The 9,026-nt window shown below is 36.1% G+C and overlaps 1 long non-coding RNA gene across 1 annotated transcript in view; it reads left to right on the top strand.

The window, feature by feature from the left end:
- The first annotated feature begins 636 nt into the window (after positions 1-636).
- Positions 637-9,026, top strand: part of LOC147579490 (uncharacterized) — a 35,146-nt gene continuing 26,756 nt past the window's right edge. Inside the window, exons 1-2 of the long non-coding RNA XR_015253180.1 lie at positions 637-926; positions 5,292-5,395. This is a non-coding gene — a long non-coding RNA (uncharacterized LOC147579490). The remainder of the gene's footprint in view (positions 927-5,291; positions 5,396-9,026) is intronic.

The raw sequence follows: 9,026 nt of genomic DNA, 5'->3' as shown, positions 1-9,026 counted from the left end.
TACTATAACTTGAAAGTACTGGTTTTTCAGGTTGGTGGTTGGGGTAGGTGAAACTTCATTCCTGCATAAATCATTTAAAATGTATCCTGTTTTTAATTTTTTTTTAACATTTATTCATTTTTGAGAGAGTGTGAATGGAGGAGGGGCAGAGAGAGTGGGAGACACAGAATCCGAAGGAGGCTCCAGGCTCTGAGCTGTCAGTACAGAGCCCGATGTGGGGCTCAAACCCATGAACCACGAGATCATGACCTGAGCTGAATTCAGATGGTTAACCTGCTGAGCCACCCAGGTGCCCTATTCTGTTTTTTTGGTGTTTTTTTTTTTTTTATAGAGAAGGAAGGAAGGATGATAGGAAGGCAAAAGTAATTGTAAAGACTATAGTGTAAATGTTAAGAGTAAATACTATCATATATAGTATTTACTATAGTGTACTATACTAAAAATATACTATAAATACTAGGGAAAATACAGAAATTATTAATAAGAATGGAATGCAGTTTTTTAAAATCAAGTTAACAATAGTTAACAGTAGTTAACAAAGTAGCTAACAATAAAAAGGCTATAGATAATGCTAATAATATACAGCACTTGTTATATGGATACAACAATCATCTTTTTTTTAAAGTTTATTTATTTATTTTGAGAGAGAGAGCACAAATGCGGGAGAGGCAGAGAGAAGGAGAGACAGAATCCCAAGCATCAGAGCAGAGTCCAATGCAGGACTCCAGCTCACGAACTGTGAGATCATTACCTGAGCCAAAATCAAGAGCTGGATGCTTAACCGGCTGTGCCACCCAGGTGCCCCCAACAGTCATCTTTCTAAAGGAAGAAACGTGAGCAGAATTCCTTTAAAAAGCAACAAAGATCCAGATTATGCCCTTGTCATTGTTTGTATTTAAGAATTAACCGGAAGTTTGGGCTATGCAGTAAGTCAATAGAAAGAAAGTACAAGCATAAAGATTAAAAAGTAGAAAATGCTGGGGCGCCTGGGTGGCGCAGTCGGTTAAGCGTCCGACTTCAGCCAGGTCACGATCTCGCGGTCCGTGAGTTCGAGCCCCGCGTCGGGCTCTGGGCTGATGGCTCAGAGCCTGGAGCCTCCTTCCGATTCTGTGTCTCCCTCTCTCTTTGCCCCTCCCCCGTTCATGCTCTGTCTCTGTCTGTCCCAAAAATAAATAAACGTTGAAAAAAAAAAAAAAAAAAAGTAGAAAATGCAACCATTGCTGTGTTTGCTTGATATAATTGTCTACCTAAAAATATTTAAAATAATCTGATGAATTATTTGAAGTTATTAGATCTAAAAAAAAAAGTGAGCAAGATGACTGGATATAAGATTAATACAAACAAATCAACTATATCCTAATTTGCCAGAAAAAAGTTTTTAAGCATCATTTATAATAGCGACCAAAGTTATAAAATACATGTAAATGAATCTAACAAATGATGAGCAAGATATACAATTATAAAATTTTATTAAAGCCATTAAAGAAGACTCAGCAAATGAGTTATATCCAATTTACGGATGAGAAGATTTAATATCATTAATAATTCACTTTTTTCTAATTTCTTTATAAAATCCATGCAGAGCTAGAAAATATCCCAATGGAGTTATTCATGAAGCTTGACAAGATAATTTTCTTGTTTATATGGGAGAATAAAGGTTTATGAAAAGTCAAAACACCACAAAAAAGAATGAAGAAGTATTTGCTTTAACATATGTTAAGACTCCTATGGAACTATAGTAGTTAATACAGTATGGTGTTCATGCAGAGATGGACAAATAGAGTGACTAGAAATAGACCGTGCATATTTGCAACTTGATGATTTGGCAGAAGTGACAAAATGGATCCTTGGTGAAGGAGACACTGTTCCTAAATGAAATTGGAAAAGCTGGTTAACCATAGGAAAAGAAAAGAAAATTGAATTTTTACATTGCACCACACTAAATATTTAATCCTTAATGGATTAAAGACATACTACCATAAGCCAAAGTTTAAAACTTTTAGGAGAAAATATAAGGAAATGTCCTGCTGGTTTTAGGATTACAAAGGATTTCTTAAGACATGCAAAAAAAAAAAAACAAAAAAAAACAAAAAAAAAAAACAGCCAACTGGTAGAGAAATTATGAGTACTTTTGTTATATTAAAATTAAGAACTTCTGTTTACCAAAAACACCTTGAAAAACCTGAAAACAGAGGCTATAATCTAGGAAATATAATATAAATACCTGACATAATACTAGTGACAAGATTATTTAAATAAACTTCTACAAATCAATAAAAACACAACACAACATAAAAATGAGTAAAATGTTTGAATAGGTATTTCACAGAAGGAGAAATTCAAACTGGCAACAATTGAGAAGTCTGACAGTTGCCAATTTTGAGATATGGATTAGCTGGATCCTTTACATATTGCTGATAGTTTATATGCTGGGAATAAATCTGCGTAAAAGCATTGGCCATTCTACTTTAATCGCTTGCCCTAAAATGTAGCAATTCCAATCCCAGCTATATATTCAAGAGACAGTTTTATCCAGAAGCACCAGGAGAAATGAAAAGTAATGTTCCTTTTCTTAAGAGCAAAAAATTAAAAAAAAAAAAACAACCCTGAATATTTATCTAATAGTGATAAGTTGTGGTATGTTTCCACTATGGGATACTTCAGCTATAAATATATGTAATAATAGATAATATTCATTGTATAATTTTGAAAGAAAAATTGTACAATTGGATACACAGTTGGAAAGCTGGAAACAGTAAGCAACGTACTGTTTTGGTATATGTAGAAGGAAATGATTAGCATAAATTCAGATTAGGTGTTATCACCAGGAGGAGGTTTGAAGGGGGGAGAACTAGGCATGGATTAAGAAAAGAGGAGTTCATAGGTAGATTTAAATTATTCTTAATTTACAAGTACTTGTTTTGAACAGTAAATTAAAATTGGCCATTATATTTTTTAAATTCACTAAATTAAGTAAGGCCGTGCATTGGTTGATAATGACCAATAACCAAGGATTGATTAATCCAATTAAACCAACAGTGTTGCGTTCTGGTTACACAAATGGAAAGAAGATAAAATCATTCACAGAGAAACCCGAAAGACCAGATTGAAAAGTAAAAGACCTGCCTTGGATTTTGATGTGTCTAGTTCCTTTTCATTAAGAAAATTTTTGTGGTATCATTTAACTAGAGTGACTAAGGTGCTGATTTTAACAGTATTCTTTTTTCTTTGTTTCTTCATGATTCATACTGTCTTATCTCTTTCTCTGCACTATGATGTGCACTGTTTGATTGAGGACCTTTTTACTTTGTTCATACATATTTCATTTATGAGATGATCTCTATGCATAGAAGGAGTTCCCAGATCGAGCTTATGCTTAGTGTACAAACTACATGAGACATGTCTGAGAACTAATAGGGAATATGTGTTAAGATCTTGCCTGAGGGACTGAGATGCTTCCTCAAGGAGAACTGTTCCCAAAAAAGAAGAGGGAGTCAGGCGGAGAAGCTTGACCCAGTTACAAATCAGAGCAGTTGTCGTGGGGTGGGGTGATACTGCATATAACATGGTGTCTGTTAACTGAAATTCCCTCCACTAATTTACATGTATATTTTAGGGAATGGGGAATCTGGAAATTCTTTTATAAAAGAGGAACTCTAAAGATGGTCTAAGCTGATGCATACCTAGGCTACTAGTACAAATGCAGAGAAATTCTGGATATAATACAATATAATAAAACTATGTTTTAAAATTTTATTTTGGAGAAAGAGAGCAAGCAGGGGAGACAGGCAGAGGGAGAGAGAGAGAATCTTAAGCAGGCTTCATGCCCAGTGCGGAGCCAAACAAGGGGCTTGATGTCATGACCCTGGAATCATGACCTGACTCAAAATCAAAAGTTGGATGCTCAACCAATTGAGCCACCCAGGTGCCCCAATAAAAGAATTTTTAAATATTACTATGCTCATGAGAAAAGAAGAAAGGTAGGAGACATTTCCAAATTTAAAAGATAAAGATGAAAAGAATAGTTGTGAATTATAGTGGATGTTAAAGCAATCCATAGGGCATTAGACAAGGATATAAGCCTTTGGAGGAGGCTGTAATTTTAACCAGAACATGGGAACAGGGTTTATGGTCTTGGTCCTGCACTAAGTGGAAAGTTGCAACCAGTGTTTTGTAGTTGAGATCCTAGAAGAGCTTCCCAGTCAATTAAGCAGGGTAGAAAAACTATGGAACATGCAGAAGCAGTGATATCTCAAACTGTCAGTGAAAAAATTACAGAATTTCCCTGAGAGCAAATACCAAGATATGGAAGTGAGGTTTGATTTTACACAACATGCTTGCTGTGGAAAACCCAAACTCAGCCTTAAACATTAATCCAGTAGAGGGGAAATAACAGATTCTCCAGAAAAAGAAGGGGAGAGCAGTCTACATGTGGACATATCCATGAACTAGGCACACTGGACTCTCAAAGTGAGCAATCTGCATTAAAGGCAATTGCACAATTAAAAAATTATAACCCTCACAAGGAAGGGAACCATTGGAAGGTAAAGTCAACAGATTTAGTAATGAGAGAATTGACACTCTCAAAATTAGAAATAAAAATCTAAGAGTATACAACATCAGTTTGAAATTTTTCCAGCAATAAAAAATTGAAACTATAATGAAGATTATGAAGAAAGAATAGACAGTACTGTTATAAATACCAACCAGAACTTCTAGAAATAAAAAATATAGTCATTGAAATTAGCAATGACTGATGGTTATAGAGAATATTAGACAATGCTCTAAAGAGATTTAGTAAACCAGGAGATGTAGCTGAGGGGCTCAGAATAGACTCCAGAAAGATAAAGAAATGGAAAGTATGGCAGACTAAAAAATATGAATGGAATGTATAGATCACCAAATGTAATCAATTAGAAGTCTACAGAGAGAAAACAGAGAATTAGGGGAGAGGCAGTCCTCAAAGACATAATGGGTGGAAATTTTCTTAAATAAACAAAAGACAAGAATCGAACAGATCCTGCGTAGATACACTGCAATGAAACTACAGAATATTAAACACAGGACAAAGAACTTAAAGCAACCAGAGAAAAAAGATAATTATTGAAAAACAATAACAGTTATACTGATAACAGACATTTATCTTTAGAGTATTTTTAGAAGGAACAGTGTCTTTGAAAGCTGGAACCTAAAAGTCAAAGCTCAGCTAACGTAATATTTAAGGGTGAAGTAAGAAGGAATAACTGAAGCGAGCCTGAGAAGGTTTTTTGTTTTTTGTTTTTATATTTCAGATGATTTCCAAATGGGCTACTATGGGTTGTACTTCAATAAGAAGGACCTTGATCCCAGAAATAGGAAGTGGGATTTAAGAAGCAATCATGTGTAAAAAGAACTGGTAAGTATAGGAGTAATTCTATCTAACCATTGGCTGTGACAAACAGCAATAAGAATTACCTCACCAATAATAATCAATATAGTGATTACTAATTTTGAGATTAAATTATAAGTTAAAAATTAATAAATTAAAAAATACATTTGACAAATACAAATAGGTAAGCCCTCATTAAATATTAAAATGGGATTGTTTACTAACTTAAGTGGTATGCAGTCTGGTTGGGAGGTTATGAAGGGACCAGAATGCAGTAGGGAATGCGAGTCAACACAGTGTGGTTATAAAGCAATAAAATAATTTACGTTAGTTAAAACAGAGGAAATGCCATCAGATGTTACTGAGAAAATGAAACTGTCACGGTTAAATAGTTTTAGAAATGAAAAAGGACTCATAAATACAGACACTCTGAAAACTTCAAAAGGCGTAAGAAAACACTCTGAATACCTTTTTTTCTCACAAATTTGAACACAGATGAAATGTACAATATTCTAGAAAAATACAGATTGGGGCGCCTGGGTGGCTCAGTCGGTTAAGCGTCCGACTTCGGCTCAGGTCATGATCTCACGGTCCGTGAGTTCGAGCCCCGCATCGGGCTCTGTGCTGACAGCTCAGAGCCTGGAGCCTGTTTCGGATTCTGTGTCTCCCTCTCTCTGACCCTCCCCCGTTCATGCTCTGTCTCTCTCTGTCTCAAAAATAAATAAAAACGTTAAAAAAAAAAAAAAGAAAAATACAGATTGCAAAAATTTGTCAAGAAGAAAAAACCAGGAATAAACCAACATCTTTTTGTGGTAAAATTTAAATTGACAGAGCGATCCCGGAAATTCAAGAGTGATTTAACTTTAACACTAGAGAATCTGTCAATATAGTTTTCTACATTAATATATGAAGGGAAGAAAAACATGTCATATTAGTACATATAAATAAATACTTGGTAAAATTGTTTTTCTACTTCCTCTGCAATTTGGTATGGCCAAGTTCTGGGTAATAGGTTATAATCATTTTGAACCCCTTTCTGGAGGTCGCAAGTCCTTGCCATTCACCTTCTCTTCTTTGTTCCTTCCTTTATCCTGCTCTGCTTGGGCTGTGGAGGTTGCCATCTTGGACTGTGTGAAAGGAGCCTGGATGTCCAGTTCTGACATGTGGAGCAGTGTTTGTCTAGTAACCTTTTATCACAGACGATCACACAACCACTCAGTAGCCTGTGGGGCAATTTGTGACTTTCACATTGTGTAGGTTGAAGGGAAAAGCCAGAAGGCTTAACACCTAATGAATCAATCTACTGAGCTGTGGTCTTACTCCTTTCTGAAGCCAGCTGATCTGGGAAATAGACATTTTCTCCTTTTACAAATGCTAGAATAAGCTGTAACAGTGGTGGGCTGGTAAATATTTATTAAGTGTCTTTTCAAGAAAGAAGCCTGATTCATATCATTTCTGATTTTTGAGTTGTAAATTCTCCACCATGGCCAATTTCAAGCTACTGCAAACTTATTGACGGTGAGTTTGGGAAGAGATGCACACCTCTGAGCTCTTATGAGTCAGAGTGTGCCCATCCTGATATCTGCCTCCAGTGGTAAAGGGACAGATGTCATGAGGGTTGAAAATGAGTAGGATGACCTCTTTGGATTTTCTGTCCTTAGGATACTCTGCCTTCAACTTTGAGGTCCTTTATGTAACAGATAATATAGAGCAGCCTACATTCTTATTTCAAATTTATGTGACTTCCTTACCTATGCTGTTGACATCTAAAATAATAGTTTCCATTCCCAAGATTGAGCTTTCAACGGCAAATCCAGAGAACAGTTAGTTTCCTCAAACATTGAAATAGGTAAAAAACAAAACAAAACAGACCACACAAAATATCTAAGTTTAATAACTGGTCAACTGTAGCTTAGATAAGAACCACCTATGGACTGCTAACTTTCAAACAAAAGTCACTATCGATGTTGGTTTTGATTCTTTTATCTTTTACAGCACTAACTCAACCCTTATCCGCATCTTGATCTTCCCTGTGGTTAGAATGAATGCTGTGGATTATTAGGCCAAGGTTCAGACACAAGGAACAAAGATAAAGCAACATAAATTTGAACTTTGATCTGCCGCAGCTTCTCTGGGATAGAAATTTAGTTGCACTGAGCGGAAAGTGAGATGACACCGGGCAAAAAAGTATCATGTGTTGGCAGGCGGGGAGAAAGGATAAGAGAAAGCTATTAAGAAACAGGAGCTATGAAGAAAATTCAAGAAAGTCTCTGAGCACCATTTCAACAAAAGGATTCTTTCTTCACATATCTTCAGGCTAATATTTCAAAGTACAATCTAGATTGGACACAAAGTAACTATTTTAATCCTTTACAAGTAAATACTTTGGTAAAAGGGAAAGGTGTAGAATATTTGACATTTTTTTTTTTACTAAAAGTTAAGATATGAAATATTTTCTCCCGTTTTTAAAAATACAGCTAATTAGCACAGGCAAGTGGAAAAGAGTTATAGCAGGAATTGAAATGGATTTGGGGACCCAGTTTTAAAGGTGCTGGGAGTTTGGTGGCTCTCCATAGTCTTAAACTATACAGTTAAGAAAAAGTATTCTCGGGGCGCCTGGGTGGCGCAGTCGGTTAAGCGTCCGACTTCAGCCAGGTCACGATCTCGCGGTCCGTGAGTTCGAGCCCCGCGTCGGGCTCTGGGCTGATGGCTCAGAGCCTGGAGCCTGTTTCCGATTCTGTGTCTCCCTCTCTCTCTGCCCCTCCCCCGTTCATGCTCTGTCTCTGTCCCAAAAAAATAAATAAACGTTGAAAAAAAAATTTTATAAAAGAAAAAGTATTCTCTTTATGATAGAGGGGGTCGAAGTACTTCAGAGTTGGTTCTTGGCCTCGTATTTCTGGTTTGAGGTACCTGTTGATTGTGTCTTCAGTGTGGATTTAGAAGAGACCAGTATCATGTAAATCTCGTGTAGGCCTCAAATCCTCAGAAGCTGCCACTTTAGAGAAGCCTAAAAATCTCAACTGATGTCTAATTTATAGCGTGAACTGAACTATTAACACAGAAACAGGGCAACATAGCATCTAAAAAGCTAAAGTAAGGCAGCATGTCACGTATTAGCGCACATGAACGTGTACATTGTGCTAGTTCCGTCAAAATGGAGTTGGAATATAAAACAGTGAAAAACAAAACATACCTTGCTCAAATCTTTAAAAAATAGCAAAGGGGAGTAACGAAAAGATGGCTATAAAAGCTTTAAGAGCGATAAATTCAGAATAAATAAAATATTGGTTTACCTAGTGGCTAGTAAAACAAGGACATTATAAAAATTAAAGAAGGATTTAAAAAAGTCATGGATAGGAGATATAGTCAATCTTCAGTATTCATAGACACCATATTTTCAAACTTACCTGCATGCTAAAATTTATTTGTAATCCCCCGATTAATTAATACTTACCATGCTTTTGCAGGCGTGGGTGTGTGCAGATTCGCAAAAACTTTGAGTCACCTGGAGCTTGTATTCCCAAATGACGTTGAACAAAGTGATGCCTACACCTTCTTGTCTCAGCCTTCATACTGTAAACAAGTGTCCTTTTCATGGTCTGTTTAGTCCCATGTTTTTTGCTCGGTGTCACTAATCATCAGGGAACTGCTAATCAAA

The sequence above is a fragment of the Puma concolor genome, chromosome B4 (genome assembly GCF_028749965.1).
Source record: "Puma concolor isolate L17-30 chromosome B4, mPumCon1.1.hap2, whole genome shotgun sequence".
In the NCBI taxonomy this organism is placed as follows: Eukaryota; Metazoa; Chordata; class Mammalia; order Carnivora; family Felidae; genus Puma; species Puma concolor.
Note: the sequence above shows the minus strand (reverse complement) of the source record. Positions and strands in the feature narration are given on the sequence as shown.